Source organism: Eulemur rufifrons, chromosome 8 (genome assembly GCF_041146395.1).
Source record: "Eulemur rufifrons isolate Redbay chromosome 8, OSU_ERuf_1, whole genome shotgun sequence".
Taxonomy (NCBI): Eukaryota; Metazoa; Chordata; class Mammalia; order Primates; family Lemuridae; genus Eulemur; species Eulemur rufifrons.
In genome coordinates, this window is record NC_090990.1 from 23,481,759 (window position 1) to 23,498,414 (window position 16,656).

Consider the following 16,656-nt stretch of genomic DNA (forward strand, 5'->3'; position numbering starts at 1 on the left):
CTTCACCCTGCTCGCTTCAGTTTCCATCCCTAACATGGGGACAATAACACGCACCTTGTGGGGCCACCGAGAGCCCTAAACGAGGCGCTGCGTTTCAAGCGAAGAATCTGAGTGCACAGCCGTGCTCTATATATGAGGGTTTTTTGTACAAACACATACGCGCCGCACACATTCTCATCTGTCTAGAGCTGCATTGAATACACTGTATATGCAAATCGCGGTGGACGTGCTCCTCTTTCTGACCAGCAGCGGCTGCTCCCAGGCCTGCTTTTGCTGCTTCCCACCCCGCTCCTTGCTTGTTCCCTCTCGCACCCCCCACCTTGCCTCGGAATTTCCTCTCTTTCAGCGTCCCCAGATCTTTGGTGTCTTGAAACACCACCCAAGTCAGCAGAAGGAAGGGGCAGAGGAAGGAAAGAAAGGGAGAATCAGAAGTTTGGGGCTCAGCCACTGCCAGAGATGGGGGACAGGGTGTGAAGCCAGGTCTGAGTCCTGGGAGCTGCCAAGGCCCCAGGGGCCAGCGCTGATGTGAGGTCAGAGGTCAGGAGCAGAGTCTAGCTGTGGGGCAAAGGGGACCGGCCAGAGGCAGGTGGCATCTGGCCCTGGACAGAGAGATGGGGCTCAGAGCCGCTCAGGCACCACGCAGTGCAGCAGGCATCTGAGCGTCCTGGTTGGGATGCTAAGCCTGGGCCCCCTCTGGGAAGGCCGGGGCTGCTCCACGGTCAGCTGGGCAGGACGGGCCTGGGGTCACTGGCCGCAGCCCAGCAGGGAGGGGGAAGTACTCAATAATCAAATTAGAAACCTCACAAATTCCCGGAAATGAGAGCGAAACAACTGTGCTTGGAGGGAAACAGCGATCAATGGTATCGCAGGCCGGTCACGCCCTGGCGGACTCACGGAGAAAGCTGCGCGGCTCCCGCAGCCCACGGCGAGGGCACATGCCGAGACGAATGTGGTCACCCGCACCAGGACGGTAACCGGCAGCCAGGGGAGGCTGGCGTCGAGGGGTGCACGCCAGAAACAACCCTGCTCTCTCACACATGATTCCTTTCAATGACTCACAGCCCTGGGTAGTGATTAGAGGGAGAAATATTGAGAAATATGTTTACTCCAATTCTACGCTTGATCGGAACGAAACACACATCATTAGCCATAAAAGTAGGATTAAGACAACAGAGCATTATTTGTAAATGATAAGCAGACATGGGCACAGATATAAATGAGCACAGAAGATGCAAATCTGAGCAGCCAATGCTGGAACTCAGTTCTTCCGTCCTGCCTGGATTGGGTGGGAGCACCCTCGCACGGCTCCGCTCCATCTAACAGACTGTAAAGAATGGACCACGGGCTTTTCCGTAAGCAACCAATACTCTGCCATTCTGGGGAGCCAGGGCCCCCCGGCATCGCCAGGAAGGGCCTCAGAGATCATCGTGAATAGGCCACGAGCCTGCAACAGCAGCGTCACCTGTGAGCTTGCTGCAAATGCAGAATTTGGGGCCACATCTCAGCACCACTGAATCTGAATGGGCACTTTCCCAAAATCCCAGATGATGTGCATGCACGTGAAAGATTGAGAAGCATCCGTCCAGACCAGTCTGCCAACACTTTAGAAACTAGGGGCTCCTTACAATCCACATAAAATGGTCACTTCCATCACTGCCATCTTTAATGTGGCTTAAAATTTCAAAATACAGTGAATAAAACAGGTTGAGGCGAGATCATTCTACAGGTGCTGTTTCAAGCTGCACACAGGCTTCCCTGCTGGCTCTCACCCCCCCGACGCCAGGAAGTCGGGGTTGCGGGAGGCACTTCCCCAGGTGGAGCATGACCCGTGTAGAGCTACAGCCCCACTGTGCAGGTGGGGTGTCCGGGGCCCAGCCAGGGGCTGCCACAGAAGTCCCTACTTCTGCACAGATGCTTCCAGAAGCAGGGTGTTCTATGCTTCCTGAGGCAGGGAAGTTCCAGCTAGATATAAGCATTAGAAACGACTTGAAGTTTGCTCCCCTGCAACGCCCATCTCACAGCCTGAGTGCCGCCAAGTGACGTGGGCTTTGTCAACAGTCCTCGTTTCGCCTAAGAGTCTCCTTCCTCCGGGTAAACACCCCGAAGTCCTCCAACATCCACCTTGCAACATAAAGTCCCTCTTCATCCTGATCATTCTCCTGAGGTCCCACTTGAGTTTGTCAGCGTCCCTCTTTGGGTATGAGTGGGAAGGAGTACACTACAGCATTTCCCTTTTCCTTTACATTTAACTTTGTATTAATCGAAAATGCATTCTTATTATAAAAATAACACAACTATGTTACCAAAAACTTTTAAATACAAAAGCTTAAAACATCATTTATAATCAAGCCATCCTCATGCCCACATTAATCCCATGTTGCTGTATTTTCTTCCAGCCTTGTTCATCTGGGTATATGTTCTTTCATAGTGACATACGTAATGCACAGATAAGTCTGTAGCCTGTTTTGTTTTTTTAACTTAAACATTTTTCTGTGCTGTGATGGTCTTGATCATCAGCCTTAGCCTCCCCCTCCAGCGTGTAACTAAGAACTAAACTCAGTCTCCTGAGATGGTTTGACCAGTTCCAGATAAAAAGAGAACAGTTTTTCCACCAATGCTTTCACATGGCAGCCTGCACCCCATTGTTCAAACTGTACCCCTCGGGATTTCATGAATGGGGCAACTCCTTTACCCTGCACTGGTGTCATCTACTTTTAGGAGGCCTAAATGCACAGGGTAGTCATCCATTTATTCATTCACTGGACACATATTCGCTGAGACCCAGGACGTATGTATCAAGTAGTGTGTCAGGGGCTGTTCATAATGGTTAGCAAGTGGGCTCTGGTCTCACGAGTCCATGGAGCTTTCACGGGGGTGGTGAGCTCAGCACAGCAGCAGTGCACAGGAAGGGAAAGAGACACACATGCAGTGAGAACCCATCGTGGGCCAGGCATGGGTGCTTGATATGCACACATCGGTTCATTGAGTCCTCTCCACAACTCGCCCGCTTTGCAAATGAAGACGAAGGTCAACGGTACTTGCCCAAGGTCAAAGAGCTAGTAAATGGCAGAGACAGGATTCAAACCCAGGACGGCCTGACTTGAAAGCTCTTTCTGAGTTCCCTAAATTCACACTAAGATTATAAGAGGCTCTTTCTATCCTGACCCTCCAGTAGGCTCTAGAAATTTTAAAGGGCCATTGTGAGACACTCCCAAGAATGTACTTCCATTATTTCATAAAAGAAAGACAAAAATAACAGAATACTGCCTAGTCTCGGGGCGGGGTGTGATTACATTTAGAGAAAGGAGGGGAAAAGGGGAACTTTTCTACAGAAGCACATCAGCCAAGAGCATGATGTAGACAGAAGTGTAACTGAGACAGCGCAGTTTCCATCTGACCAGCTAACAAACATTTGTGCAATTTACACCTTCTTAGCATCGCTCTGACATCCGAGCATCCCGGCGCCAGCTCAGGCTGCCTCTTATCACCACCAGACTTTGAAGCCCCCCCCTCCCCCCTCATAATTACTCCAGGCAATCAGCACCAACTGATCAATCAAACAAAGAAAATTGCAGGTTTGAAGCTTTAATTAAATCTATCCGGCACTATCTAATTAAGGAAAATCTTTACGCTTCTACATACTCCAAAATAGAAGGAGCCCACTCCTTCAGGGTTCTACAAATAATTTGCCACGTTGAGGCCTTCACCTAGGTTACACGGGAGGAAGAGAGCAGCAGAGAAGAGGGCCCATTCTATCTTCCTTTCCTTTGCCCAAGTTCAGATAAATTCCGGTATGGAGGGATCCAGGGGTGTTGAGAGAGGAATCATGTCTCTAGTAGGTTCCCTCTCATCCGTCACTGCCCCTTCAGGTAGATGGGTCCTTTCTCCTGTCCGCCATGGGACCAACAGCCTATGGAGCTGGATGGCACTGATTCAGGGCAGGGACAAAACACTGAGAACTTGGCCACATCTTATTAGCACTGGGCTTGTGAGCCATTCTGAACTTCAGCTTTCTCCTCTGCAAAATGGGATGCACACAACACTTACTGAATTGTTGAGAGCAGTAAATAAAATCATGTGTCTGGGAAGCCTCAACATTCAAACAGAATTGGGAGGAGCAATATTGGGCACCTAAAGGGTAGAGCCTTGCATTAGGTGAATATTTTCAAACCTGCCTTGGTCTGCAAGAACTCTGTGTCTGCACTTCCCCACCTACCAAGGGCCTTGACAGCTTTCTAGCTTTCTGAATTTCTTTCTCTCTGGATCGTGATGAATTCCTGTTATAACTGAAACCATGCTGGACTGTTGGAGCTGGGATCTGTCACCATTACCGTTTGCTTTTTAGGGTTTATATAAGTCTAAGATCTACCTTGTCTGTGATATGTGGCCACAGAACTTTGGGGAAGGGAGAGGTTGGAGGTGCCCCTACCAGTTGGCCAGGGCATCACAAAAGCTGCCAAATCACCAGTTGAGATCCCTTTGGGACACAATAACCAAAGTGAAGGTGGAGCCAAAGGTGTAGGCTTCCTTCCTTCTGCTGTTTGGTGAGACTGCCACTGCTATCAAGGGACAAAGGGGAAGGTGGCAATGGTGATGAGAGAGACCAAACCAGGAAGGTCCAGCGAAAGACTGCCAGGTGCAGAAAAGCTCGCCGATATAAACCTCGGGAAAACATTTTCTCCTTTGGGCAGGATTGAAGACTGCATCGCCAGCCCCCAAGATATTAGGGGCATCATGTGGTCAGAAATCACTTCAAGGATGTCTCCAGCCAGACTAGTCTACACTGTCTACAATGCCTTCACCGTGGTACCCAGGGAACCCCAGCAGGCTCCCGCTCCTAGGGGGACTGGTACTGTAATGTGTGATGTCTAAGTTTATGTGAAGTTTATTTCTCACTTAGGTAAAATCCGGTCCGTCAGCAGCAGGTGGCGGGTGGAGGGGTTGGGGTTCTACTCCACACGGCCTGCCCAGGTTTCTGCTATCTCCCATCTCTAGGGAAGGAGAGAGCAGAGGATGAAAGGGGAGCTTTTCTGGGCCAGGACTGGAAACAGGATGCATCACGCTGTCCACTTTCTACTGACCACTAAGCCACATGGCCCCACCCAAATGCAAGGGGGGCTGGGAATATTGTCCTGGGCTGGGCAGCTCTACATTGTGGAGGAGGAGCAAGATCAAGGGTGGACAGTAGCCTTCTCTGCCACCCTGCCCAACATGCCACTGGAGAAGAAACCCTTTGCAAAGACAAAGGCTGGAATTGTTGAAAGAGCCAAGACCAGTACCTGAGTAGGGTAGAAATAACCCCAGACGATCAGGGGTATTTTACAGTTTCTTCTAATACAACTCTGGCATCACAATTTCAGAGCTGGAAGAAGCCCTGGAGTTTTTCTACATCTAAATCCTCATTTTGTAATGAGGAAGATGCAGCTGGCCCTGAGTGAAGACCACAGCAAACCCGCGGCAGAGCTGGGACAGAACCCAGCTTGCCACACCCGTGCCTGGCTCTTGGCACCACATCATGTGACAGATCAGACCCGCTGGAGGGTACAATAATTTGGCTTTTGGTTCACTTAAAAGCTGAGAATTGGTTTACTTCTATGTTTACTTTGATTCGCAGGGAATGAGGAACTCAGTTCTTGAGAGATATTTATTTGGGTACCGTTTCTGCTAACAAAGAAACAGGGAAGACGAGAATTAGGAATCCAAACCTGCCTCTACCCTGGGGACAACATCCCTGGGCTAGCGGGGTCCCTTGCACAGCGATTTCTGCAGCCCCAGAGGTTCAGGTAATAAGCCTTGAAGATAAAGAAGGGGACCCTCCCTGTCTCAGCAACAGCCCTGCAGGCACCCAGTTGGAAGAAAGGGGCAGATGAGGGTCTAGGGGTGGCCAACTCCATTCTGGGGTAATGTTGAATTGTGGCCAACACCTCATGACACCGTGGGCAGGACTGACCATAAGGAAGGGTGCAGGCAGCAAGGCCTTTTGGCCTAAGCCTCGGGCTCCACGGGGCCTTGCATTTTGGCTGCTATTAAACAGCAGACTTGGTGAATGAACTAGGTGAGACTTTGCACAAAAGTCGATTTTGACCTTGAACCACAGGATCCTCCTATGAGTGGAGAGATTGCTCGGGACCCCGACCCTGCTGCCCACCTGGCTCTGTGTACCACCTGCTGCCAACCCCTCCCCACCCCATGTCTGCCCAGACCCTCTCTTTGGCATTGGGGGATGGAGCACATGGCTGTCCCACGGGGCCACTGCAGTTGGTTTCCAGAGCCCTGTCCCTGGCAGACCCCACTTCCTCCACTTCCACAACCCCCTTCCGCCCTGGTGTGGTTGTGCAGACCTGCGTGAACCTGGGTGTCAAGCAGATCGGGGAGTTTGAATTTGGCTGCCACAAGGCACGAAGCCTCTTTGAGCCTCAGTTTCCTTAGTAATAAAAATGGGGATAATAATTCTTACTTGCAGGAAAACTGTGGGGATTAAATGAGATACAGCACATCAAGCACCTGGCACACACAGGTAAATATTTACGCCAACCCATGACTCTCCTCTGAGTCCACCTAAGTCGTCATGGTTCACAGTTCAAGGAGATAAACTAAATGTTTTCCACCAAAGTCTTGCAGTGTTTCCTTGGCCCAATATTGCTCCCCAGATGCTCTGGGACCACAGTTGGGATCAGTGATCTTGCTGGGGACCTCAGCAGGCATCCAGTCCCCCTCCCCAAAACTTGACTGATGAAGGATCGCAAAGAAAGCTGATTGTGGTAACTCCAAAAGACATGCCACTGAAAGCCCAGGAAGCTCTATCCGGCGATACACAGTAGGCTTTGGCCTCTGCAGCCCACTTCAGCCGACTCCTTGTTAATCACAGCTAACTTTCATGATTAACGCACAGATCCTACCAACAGGTTTGCCTCCGGATGGCAAATTTGCCAGCATTTAGGGTGAATCAAACATATTTACTTTTCAGATGTTAGAGGTTTGATAAAATCCATAATGCCTTTGGCCTCAAACCCTCTTCCTATTAATTATTAAACCCTTGTGTGTTTCAAGGGTAATTGAATCCATGTTTCTAATTAGTTTACACTTAATTCATCAGAACAATTTTTAAAGGGCTGATGGATGTCCCAATAAGCCTCATGGGCAGTTTAATGAGTCTTTATTTAAAAAGAAATTGGGTCGGGCACGGTGGCTCACGCATGTAATCCTAGCACTCTGGGAGGCCGAGGCGGGAGGGTCGCTTGAGGCCTGGAGTTCGAGATCAGCCTAGGCAATAACGAGACCCCTGTTTCTACAAAAAATAAAAATTAGCCCAGTGTGGCGGTGCACGCCTGTAGTCCTAGCTACTAGGGATGCTGAGGTAGGAGGATCGCTTGAGCCCAGGAGTTTGAGGTTGCTGTGAGCTATGATGATGCCACTGCACTGTACTCGGGGTGACAGAGCAACACCCTGTCTAAAAAGAAAAAAAGAAGTTGGACACACACCAAACTGTTAATAGGGGTTACCTCCAGGGAGCAGGGCTGAGACAAGGGCCTTGGAAGAGGCACTTGTATTTTTATAATCTATACACTGCTGCCCTGCTTGACTTTTTTAAAGCAGCAAGTGCTCATGACTTTTATTATTTCAGAGAAACTGCTCAAAAAGGAAAAGGGGATGGATTTTTTAAAGGAAATGGAATGAGTGCAAATGAATCCACAGCCGTCAGAAGGCATCTCGGCATGAGGGGAAGCTTGGTTTCTGGCTCTAGGAGAACCATCCGCCATCCCCCTCCTTTAGCCACTTAGCAGCTTAGAGGCCTTAGATGCTACTTAACCTCTGCAAAGGGAATTAACACCACCCACCTGCTGGGGGTGTTGTTGCATTATTAGGCAACACATATAATGCCTGTTTAAAACCTTTCAGTGTGTCCGCAGCTTTGCTTAGGGTATGTGTCAATCTCCCCAGCAAGGCATCCAGGGTCCCAGGCGATCTGGCGCCGGCCACGCCCCACCTCCCCACTACATTCCCCCCACAGGGAGCCAACCCACTGCTGTTCCAGAGCTCGCCTTTCCCTCTATTTTGCCCAGACCTAAGCACGCACTATTTTCTTGGCTCGAAACATTCTCCCACCCCTCCTCCCATGCCCTAGTGGGGATCCCACCCTCTAGCAAGCATTCGTTCATTCATGCCATAAATATCTGTTGAGCACCTACTATATGCCAGGCATGTGTTAGGCCCTGGAGCTACAAGGGAGAGTAAAAGAGAAGGAATTCGTGTAGTGGAGGAGTTTACAGACTTGTGGAGGAGAAGAGCATACATCAAATACACACACACACACACACGTACACACACACATGTAAAGCCACGAAGGATGGATGCAGGTTAACCTGAGTGGGTATCACCAGTTGGGGGTAAGGGGTGTCCCATAGGATGGAAGTGATGACTGAGTTCTGCAAAGACTGAGTAAGAGACAGTTAAGCAAAGGGGCAGATGGAGGGAGGGCACCCCAGGCCCACAGATGGGCACCTACAAAGATCTCCCCCAAGACCAGGTCAGGTGCCCGGGTCACAGTGCTTAGCATCCTGGACTGTCTACCTAATTATTAACCTTTCACCCTAAATATATGGTAAGTTCCTAGAAGGCAGAAGCTGTCTTGCTAACTGTTGTCTCTCCAACACTGGCATTCCTGGTAGGCATTCAACAAATGTTGAATAAATGACAATGAATGAATGAACAAAGGCATCTAGCATGGTGGCTGGCACATAAGAGGTGTTCAGTGTTCTCATGTCCTTGTTCCCCTTTCCAGCATCCTCACTCTGTTTCAATCCTAAACAAAGACTCTTCCCTCATACCCATGGGTCCTCCCAGCCTCCTCCTGCCCACAAGAGTACATTCCTGGGGGACTCTGGGGAGAGGACCCTTCAAGGACAACCCTATTGATGTGCAAAGCACACTTTATAAGGAACCAACAGACAGGTCCTTCGGGGGCCTCTGCTGTGATACATATTCATAAGAAGACAGTAAATCTGGCAAATTTGTGGATTTTTACAACTACCAAACAGGTGTCTAATGCCAGTTGAGTGAAATCGGCAACCAGCTCCAAATGACTAAAACTACATTCCACCTTAGGCTGATGACAGAATGTGTATTGCCAGTAATTGAAGGAACGACTTGTAGTGTTTCCCATAACTTGAGCCCAAATGTCTAAATTAAGGGATGCTTAGCTGTGCTTAACTGGTGCAGTCATCACCAGTGCCCTATAAACCCTCCAGTATACAGTGATGTAGTTTATTAGCAGCATCTCCATAGATTATGTTTGCTCGTGTCCCATTAGAAAACTTCATTTCACATTAAACTGCAATGCAATAGGAGGTTTGCCGGCACGGAAAGGCCATCTAATTGTGCAAAAGCAGAGACGTGGGGATTGTTTGAGTAACTCATCCAGGCAGGGCTGACACTGCATTATCTGGAAGGCTCTTTCTTCTTTCCTTGCTAATTTTCCCAACTCCTACAGGCTCCCAGGCTTAAGGCCGGCTCCTACTCCCGTTTCCCACCCTGATCCATTATGAGAAGAATCTGATCAGCTTCTATTGTAAATTTAATTTGAAGCAGCCAGACGCTGCCTCCTGGCACCCTGGGATGTTGCTGCTTGTGAATAGCTCTAGATGAAATGTGAGATGCTTTCAAGGAGATGGCTATGAACTCCTAGTAAAAAAAAAAAAAGGAGTCGCTGGGAGATGAATGGCATCTGCATAGAGAACAGGCTGTGCGCAGCGTGTCTCTGGGCACCTCTTCATCAACCATGCCAGGTGCAGCTGTCAGGAGATAGCGTCCCTGAGAGTCCCCCATTTTGCAGAGGAGGAAGCTGAGGCTCAGATGGGTTGACTCACTTGCCCAAGGTCACTGACATAGAAAGAGGATTAGAACCCAGGTTACGCCAAATGCATTAACTCCTCAAATCCATCTACCCCCAGGTTTCTCAACCTCAGCACTCCTGGCATTTGGGGTCAGATAATTAATTCTTTGCTGTGGGCAGATGTCCTGTGCAGTGTAGGATGTTGCGTAGCATCCCTGGCCTCAGTCTAGTAGATGTCATTAACACCCCTGCATTTGTGACAATCAAAAGTGTCTCCAAGCATGGCCAAATGTCTCCTCGGGGGGTGGGGGGGCAAAATTGCCTTCAGTTGAGAACCACTGCTCTACACGAATTTATTGGAGTTTTTGGTCTTTTTGCTTAATTATGCTAATTTTTTCTACAAATATGCAAGTATTATTTTAGTTTCTATCTCATCATAATGAAAGCAGTTTACATACTTTATTTAATTTAATCTTCACCAGCCAAGATCTCAATATACTAACTTTGCAGATGAGGATGCCGAGGATAAGAGTCAAAGTGACTTGCCAACGCCACACAGCTAGGGAGCAGTTGAAACTCACACTCATGCCATCCATATGCAAGACCAGTGTATGACTTCACTGGATGGCTCTGCCACAGCAAAAACTTTGATAGCAAGCTTGACTCCCAGCCTCAAGGAGCTTAGACTCTAATAGGAGGAGGCAGCAAGCATCCGGGGAAGGGTGAGTTCAAAGAAAGGCTGAGATTGGGGTAGGGAGGTAACTCTTCAGCCTTTTGTTGGAATGCATCCATAAGCAAAGTAAAGATCAGAGTGTTGGAGGAAAAGGGGGGAAAAAGAGAGATGCATTAAAAATGCAGCTACAACCATAATTGCAAAACTTGTACCCATTAAGTTTTAGACAACAAACACAGAAAGCCCCCAGGTGATGCCAGCAGAGAGAGATCTGCTGTAGGCCTCTTGGTGGTCCTGCCCCAGTGATCGTGTAGGAGGGGAGAGGAAGAAGGGCTGTCATGGGATCAGTAACGCCATGATATGTACACATTACATACATGCACATGACACATGAAGGGTACAGTGGGGTCATACACAACGAATGACTTCCCAAGCCCAGTGCCTTTCCACCCCCTACGACGTCTGATGAATGGGCCACAGATGAAGTGTCAGGACAGGCACCAAAGCCCTCCAGAGAGGTCCAAGTTATTAGGTCCTAAGAACAGAAGGGCAGGGAAGGATGCGAACAATGTTTATGGACCCTTCAGGATCTGCAGCAGGTGGGTCACACACAGCCACCCCATAAGGCCGGGCAACGTCACCTCCATGTTATAGATGAGGCCTGGAGAAGCCCAACTGCGCATGAGGTCATAGCATTAATAAATGCAGAGCCCAGCTAGGTATAAATCTAGGTCTGTCCCCACTGTACCCGCTGTCTCACAGGAAAACACTGAGAGAGGAGGAGATCTACCTGCTCTACCAGACAAGGGAAGAAAAACGTCAGTGCAGAAATACCCTGGTAGGCCCTGAGAACACGTTTTACTGGACACTGGAATTCACTGCAGGCTGATCTGGTTTGTTTTCTGTTTCCAAGCCAGACACTGCGGAGCTGTCCTCCACCCCTTCCTTTTTCTTATTCCCTCTCCACAGTCCCTCTAAATCCACTACTAACTCTGGGGACAACTCTTTCCCGTAACGTCATACAAATCCATACGTCTCTGGCCATCGTTGGTATAGTCCAGGCCACTACAGTCTCTTGCCCGGCCCCACGGTCACCAGTCTGGCCCCCACTTCAATGCATTTTCCACACTACAGCCAGGTTGTCCCAAAATCTTCTGCTTCAAAACGTTTATTAGAAGGGTATCCACACAACACCTGCAGCTAATGTCGTACTTAATGGGGAAAAACTGAATGTTGCTTCCCCAAGATCAAGATCAAGATCAGGAACGAGGCAGAGATAGCCACTTTCACCACTTCTATTCAATATCATACTGAGGTTCTAGCCAGTGTAGTCTGGCAGCAAAGATGGAAGGAAGGAAGGAAAGATAAAGGGAAGGGAAAAAGAAAAAAGAAAAAGAAAAGAAAAGCAAAGCAAAGCAAGGCAAAGCATCTAGACTGGGAAGGAAAAACTAAAATTATTTTTATTCCCAAACATAAACAAAACTATTTGAAGGAGTAATGAATTCAGCAAGGTCATAGGATATGAGGTCCATATACAAAAGTCAATTATATTTCTATATATCAGCAATGACTAGTTCAAAAGTTAAATTTAAAAAATTTCCATTCACAATGGAATCAAAAATATAAAAATGTTTATAAAAGAAATTTCCATTCAAGATGGAAAGCCAACAAGATAACACATTAAACTCCCCTCCGCCTGACTCCTTAGATTCTCATGGAAATGATCTAAGATACGTAAAGAGACAGAATATCTATGCCAACTTTGAAAAGCAAGAAAAAGAGGCAGATAACTACGTGCTACAAACACTAAGGAATTTCTACAAGGTACAGAGCCAGTAAGAACCAATTAAGAAAAACGCTAGATAGGCAGGAGGTTGACAGAGAAATGCAGCTTAAAATGTGCTCTAAAGAAGTAACTTTAGGCCGGGCGCGGTGGCTCACGCCTGTAATCCTAGCACTCTGGGAGGCCGAGGCGGGTGGATCGCTCGAGGTCAGGAGTTCGAGACTAGCCTGAGCAAGAGTGAGACCCCGTCTCTACTAAAAATAGAAAGAAATTATATGGACAACTAAAATATATATATACAAAAAATTAGCCGGGCATGGTGGCGCATGCCTGTAGTCCCAGCTACTCGGGAGGCTGAGGCAGTAGGATCGCTTAAGTCCAGGAGTTTGAGGTTGCTGTGAGCTAGACTGATGCCACGGCACTCACTCTAGCCCGGGCAACAAAGTGAGACTCTGTCTCAAAAAAAAAAAAAAAAAAAAAAAGAAGTAACTTTAACCACTAATAGAATAAAAATCACAGAAAGTGAAGAAAACTTGCACTTGAAGACAGAGTAAAGGAAATAACAGTAAGTAAGCTTAAAAATAGAAAGTATTAACTATCAAAGAAGAGCAAACATATCCGTTATCACCAAAAAATGTGAGTGGACTAAATTTCCTGTTAAAAAATAAAGACTTCCAGTTAGGATTAAAAAAAAAAATCAACTACTGTGCATGTTGTACTAAGAGCCACCCCTATAACAATGACATAGATATATTAAAAATACACAAATTTGCAAAGATGGGCCCAATAAATGCAAACCTAAAAGGAAAAAAAGTGGCAATATTAGTATCAAAGTAGAATTTAAGGCAAAAAACATTGGAGGATAAACATAATTTTTATATTGGAAAAATATATATGATTTACTCTGAAGATCTAACAGTTAAATATATTAATGTACCAAAGAGTATAGCCTCAAAATATATAAAATAAAAACTTAGCAATAAAAGGAGAAATCAATAAAATTTACAGTGAAAATGTGAGACCAATACATTGCTTATCTTGTCAAATATCAATTAGGCAATAAACAAAAAATTAGAAAAATTGAATGATATTAATAACAAATTTTTTCACCCTCCAACCACAGAATATCTATCCTTTTCAAATACTCACAGAACACTTTCAAAAAATGGTCGTAGAGGGAAAAAAAGTCAACAAATTCTTCAAAGTAAAAAACATAACCTGATCATAATGCAATAAAATTAGATAATAATTTTTTTAAGTACAAACAAGGATTACTTGAAAATTTGAGGGGAAAAACCCTAGAGTCAAAGAAAGAACAAAACTGCAATTAAACACTCTTTCTAAAATAACAACCAGCCATTAAAATTTATGGGATATGGTCAGAGCTGTACTTAGGGGAAAATGCCTCTTAATGTTTTTATTATCAAACAAGAAATAATAAAACTAATTCAATTCAGGAAATCAGCAAAAGAGCAACATTAGCCTAAGGTAAGTGGGAAAAAAGAATGGATACAGATAAAAGCAGAAATCAATAAGTTAGATAATAGAGAAAGAATAAAATTGATAGCCCTAGCACAGGAACTTGAAAAAGACCAATAAAATAGGCAAACTTCTGGCAAGACTAACTGAGTAAGAAGAAGGAAAACAGGAACGCACAGGAGCAGATATGAGAAAGGGTGTAACCCAGGCACTGCGGAGACAGAAACATTGACAGGGAAAACCGTGTACAATTTGAGGCTAATACACCTGACAATCTTGATTAAATGGGTGACTTCCTGGACTAACATAGTGACAAAAACTGACTCATGAATAAGAAGAAAACCTGAGTAGACTAATAACTATGCACGAACATATAAAAAAAAAAAATCACCAAGATCCGAGCGTCCCCACCAAACATATGCTTGCCGTCTCCCCTGCACACCCCCAAGGGAGCACCGTTCCGATACCTTCAAGGACAGCACATTCCAATGCTACCTGGACCATCCTCTAGGGTCATTTCCCCTTCTCAGTGCCCCCCAAGGTATGAGAGCCCCTGGTTCCAGGGGTTCTAAAAGACAGTGGGCTCCTTCCAGCCCTTCCTCTCGGTCGAGCCCGCAAGACCTTGGCTACTTGTGTGAACTGGAATGAGCCGATCACAAAGATGACGGAGATTAGGAGCCCAAACAGGGACAAGCTCCTCAAACGTGGCTGGTCGGCCACAGTGGCCTGTGCTGCGGCTGGGAACACATCCAGGTCCTTCTGCATCCTCAGGACAAGAGGAAGCCTCCCTGCCAGGACCACTTCCCCAGGTCATGGAAACCCCACCCATCCATGCCTTCGAACACAGGCCAGAACAGTCCCCACCCTGCTGGGTCTTCTCTGTGTCCCCCTCCATGTCAGAAAACCTAAGTGTCAGAAAGCAGAGGCTTGACCACATCTGTGGGGACCCTCCCTGAAGAGCAAGGAAAGCTCGAATAACTCTGGTGGGCAGGATTGGAGAGTCCGCCTCCGGCTGTCCACACCTCAACCAAGTGCCTGGGTGACCGGCTCTGACTTTCAACATTAATTCCACATCATCAAAAGTTTACGCAGCTACCCCATAGCCTGTGTCACCGGAGCTCAGAATCCGACAGAGAGGACTCACTTCCTTGTGACCTCATTCAGTCTCATGGTTTTAAGCACCATCCTGTTCCAGTCTCCCAATTTATTATCTCTATCCCCGACACCCTTGAACTCTAAACTCACACACTCAAGTGGACGTTCAGTGGGTCCACCTGGGTATCTAACAGTCACCTCAAATTTCATATGGCCAAACTGAAATCTTAACCTCCAGCCCCCACCCCATCTCTTGCCAATATGCTCCTCCCATAGCTGTCTCCGTCTCAGGAAACAGCTACTTTTTTTTTTTTTTTTTTTTTTTAAGAGACGGAGTCTTGCTCTATCACCCAGGCTGGAGTGCAGTGGCCCAATCATAGCTCACTGCAGCCTTGAACTCCTAGGCTCAACCTATCCTCCCACCTCAGCCTCCCAAGTAGCTGGGACTATAGGCAGGTGCCATCACTCCCCGTCTTTTGTAGAGATGCGATCTCACTGTGTTGCCCAGGCTGGTCTCAAACTCCTGGATTCAAGCAATCCTCCCACCTCAGCCTCCCAAAATGCAAGATTACAGGCATGAGCCACCGCACCTGGCTCCACAGCTACTTTTTTTCTACCAGAAATTAAGGCCAAAGAGACTGAGATCATCCTGGCTCCTTGTCCCCCGTACTCCTCACCCAGTGCAACAGCAAACCCTGTCCACTCTGTGTTTGGAATACAGCCCAGAGCTTTTCACCACCTCCTCACTTCCAGGAGAGCCCAAACCTCCTCCTTCTCTGCCCTGGACCATTACAGCAGCCTCCACCTGGGCAGCCTCCAGCCTCGCCCCTTTCCCTCCACCCTCCCCACAGCAGACAAAGGTCCGTGAAAGCAGGTCTCTCCCCTGCTCAGAATCCTCCACAGGTTTCCTGTTACCTCAGGGCCAAGGCCAAAGTCTTTACCTGGCCGATGAGGCCCTGCAGGATCTACTACCTCCTGCTCCCTCCCAGCCTCACCTTCCCCTTGCAGGATTCCGGTCCATGGGCTCTGCCCTGGCCCATAGCCACTAGCCTCTCACCTTCCCTTGTCTACTTGTGAGACGGATTCAAACTAGCAGATCATAGAGGTGACACCTGGGATGACCTAGAATGAGGCCTCCAAAACTGCAAGTCCCCCTCATCTACAAGGCTGGCTTGGCCAGGGTGGGCTGTGCCATGGCAGGACCACCCTCCAAAGGCCTCTACATTTCCTGTTCCCTTAGCCTAGAAGCTTTCCCCAGATACCCACATGGGACATCATGCATGATGCTCCATGATTCAGCTCTCTGCTCAAATGTCTCCCCCTTGGAAAGGCCTTCCCTGGCCACCCTAGAAAAACCAACGCTCTCACCATCACTCTCTTACCCCACATGTTTGTCTTCATAGCATCTGGAACACAGACGTGTTAGATACGTCCATGCCTGTCTGCCCATTAGCATGTCACCTCCATGAAGGCAGTGCCTTTGTTTTGCTCACTGCTGTATCCCCAGCACCCAGGCCAGTGTTGGGACGTAATAGGTGCTCATGAAATACACGTTGAATGAGTGACTGAAGAGGACCCTAATCCCTTTACCAAAGGTTCTCAAAACACCTATGGAGTGCCAAACCCCGCTGAACATCAAGGGAAGATAATAAGCCCAGTCTTGCCTGGGAGAAACTACTAGTCAGCGGGTCCCCAGCTGCCCCCACCCCTGAGGCAGACTTCCCAAACTCGCCTCTGCACTGCCCTGAGAGGACAGGGAGGGGAGGAGAAGAGGGCTAGGAGCTGTCCAGTAAA

General features: G+C 47.7%; 1 protein-coding gene across 1 annotated transcript in view; it reads right to left on the reverse strand.

Annotated features, from left to right (window-relative positions):
- The window catches only part of CSMD2 (CUB and Sushi multiple domains 2), a 571,373-nt gene that overhangs the window by 491,313 nt on the left and 63,404 nt on the right, over nucleotides 1–16,656 (reverse strand).